The sequence below is a fragment of the Bubalus kerabau genome, chromosome 13 (genome assembly GCF_029407905.1).
Source record: "Bubalus kerabau isolate K-KA32 ecotype Philippines breed swamp buffalo chromosome 13, PCC_UOA_SB_1v2, whole genome shotgun sequence".
Lineage (NCBI taxonomy): Eukaryota > Metazoa > Chordata > Mammalia > Artiodactyla > Bovidae > Bubalus > Bubalus kerabau.
In genome coordinates this window covers 36117648-36120323 of record NC_073636.1, presented here as the reverse complement: position 1 = coordinate 36120323, position 2676 = coordinate 36117648, and the positions used below count along the sequence as shown (strand labels likewise).

The 2676-nt window shown below is 41.8% G+C and overlaps 1 long non-coding RNA gene across 1 annotated transcript; it reads left to right on the top strand.

Moving 5' to 3' along the window:
* Positions 1 to 327: 327 nt before the first annotated feature.
* Positions 328 to 2474, top strand: LOC129626242 (uncharacterized). The gene is made up of 3 exons (XR_008701857.1): positions 328 to 656; positions 1455 to 1599; positions 1786 to 2474. It is a non-coding gene; the product is annotated as an uncharacterized LOC129626242 (long non-coding RNA).
* Positions 2475 to 2676: the final 202 nt, after the last annotated feature.

Genomic DNA, 2676 nt, shown 5'->3' with positions numbered 1-2676 from the left:
ATAACTTTGTTGCACACCTGAAATTAATTCAGGTGCAACATTGTTAATCAACTATACTTCAAAAAATTTTTTTTAATATAAATAAGAAAAAGAGCATTTGTCAGAGATAGGAGAAGGGGTGGGTGAGGAGAAATGAACATTTTCTAAGCACCTAGGAGGTGCAGTTACTGCAAGTTGTTTTCTCAGTTCTCTAAACAACCCTCCGGCTCAGCTGCTTCCTCATCAGTTCATTGCACGGATGAGGAAACTGAAGTTTCAAGAGGCTTGGTGATTTCTGAAAGTTTCTTCGCTATTAAGTCTCTGAAATTTATATCTTTCTTTCCATTATATCTTCACCATTTGGTGAAGGTCTCAGGATGAAAACAGATTGGATTCTGGAAATGAAGGATATCTGTTTAAACTCATAGAGTACAAATCTACCAGCAGGCTTTCTCCAACTGAAGTCTATTCAGCCCATCTTTAAAACACATGCAGTTTGGAAATTTGAGTCTTAGTGTCTTGGGAGCACAGCAACCTGGGACTTGGGTTTGTTGCAAGACTTGGGACTAATGTGCCTCTAAATCCCTGAAAGGCACATTAGTGGGTAATTACACCAGATAAAGGCTAATGGGGGAACCACATCTGTTTTGTCGATTTGGCTTCAAGGAGAATTCTGGGTTAGGAGATTTAGTCAAATTGCTTGACCCTCTTTAGCCATCCTTCCCTTACCCCAACCCCAAGCATACCTGCAAGGGGCCCATTGTCTACTGGGAAGATCTCTTGACCTCATGTGTGCAGAGGAACAGTGCCAGCAGCCACAGACCAATTCCTGTCCCATCTCTGACCCAGTGACCTGGCTGATGACTGTAGACACACCATGCCTTTCCCTGACCCTGGAAAAAAGGCCTAAAATGTGCCTAGCAGGAGGAATTTCCTGAGTAGATTTTTATCTTTGCTGTCTCCCAAGGGACCCAAAGTGTTTTCCAAATGAACTGGGGGAAAAAAATCATTTAAAAGAGAGCTTTCTCTGCTTTAATTGCTCCCAAGGTATCTGTAGTCCAGGTGTTAATGGAGTGAAACATTCCAGGTGGTCAAGCCTTTCCTTTTTTTCGAAGTTGATGTAACAAAACTTTCACCTGGGACATAGAGAACCATTATTAATATTTTAATGCATGGAGTAATTGAAAACTTATTCTTATAGGCTTTTCCTATGTTACAATGAAATTCAATCTCTGTAGAAAAGACAGTGATACTTGTTCACTAAATTCCATTTAATCTTTACTTGTTCACTAAATTCCATTTAATCTTTCTCTTCCTGAGCATGTAGGTTACCTACCTTAATAGCCCCTCTTCCAGTTAAACTCTGTGCCTGGTTCTCACCAGTGGGGTGTGAGCATAAAAGTTGTAATCCATTCCCAAAGCTGATCTTAGAAATCTTACATCTGAACATTTAGCCTACTCTTCCCCTGACACAGGGACCGTGGAAACCAAATGCTGAGTTCACCTTATTGAAAGATAGAGGCAGCCTGCATCCCTGAGTACCAGATGGAGGAGGGATGCCCTGCAGAGTCATCTTCCCCATGAGATTTCATGTGAATGACAATCATACCAGTTTATATGGTAAGCCACTGAGATTTCTGGATTTTTTGATGCCACGGGTTAGTCAAGCCTATTCCGAATAATAAATTCTCCTTTTCATGTGTCCATACTTTGTGTTTCAACTTTTCTTGTACAATCTTGGGTTTTATGGAGAACTAAAAGTTATTGGTCTAACCACTCATTTGCTGCTTGACTCTCCTTTACCAGATCTTTCTCAAGAGGATTTCATCTCCTTCTAGACAGTGAAGAATCTGCCTGCAATGCAGGAGACTTGGGTTCGATCCCTGGCTCAGAAAGATCCCCTGAAGAAGGGAATGGCAACCCACTCCAGGATTCTTGCCTGGAGAATTCCAAGGACAGAGCAGTCTGGTGGGCTACTGTCCATGGGGTCACAAAGAATCAGACATGCCTGAGCACATGTACACAAACACACACACATGTAACAGCCAATTAGAGCAGCATTGACTTTTAAATATTCTCTTTACATTGAGCTATATATACATTAAATAGCATCTGCTATGTACTTAACATATACATGAACCATTAAGCCAGGCTTCTAACCAGCATTTCCCTCACCCTCAACTAACCACAATGCAACCAGCCCACAGAAGAAAACCACAAGTGCTAAGGGATTTTATAAATGTTTGAACTGGATTCCTAAATTAATATCACTATGTTTGGGCTTGTCCTCCTCACCAGCGGCCCCAGACCTTGTTAGCATTAGTGTCTGCCCTCTACCTCTCCTCATTCTGACTCTGTACTCACTGTTCAGGACTCCAGTGCTTTGACATTTTTTGTTCTTCCCTCTGATGGCAGCACCTTCTGTTGTCTTAGGAGAGGATACTACCTTAGCTCCCAACTCAGTAGAAACTCACCCATCACTGTCTTGGCCTCTCTGTAATGCCCTGGTGAGACCAGTCCAGCCTAGCCCTTCTCAGCTTTCCCAATGACAAGGTGGGATCATTTCAGATTAGAACAAGCAATTCATTTTACACAGTGTCTAAGAGTGAAGTTTAGTAAAAGATATCTGTCAGACTTGAATGTTAGGGGTTAGCAGAGGCCCTTCTGTCCTGAGAAATCCTTTTTGAAGATAATTGT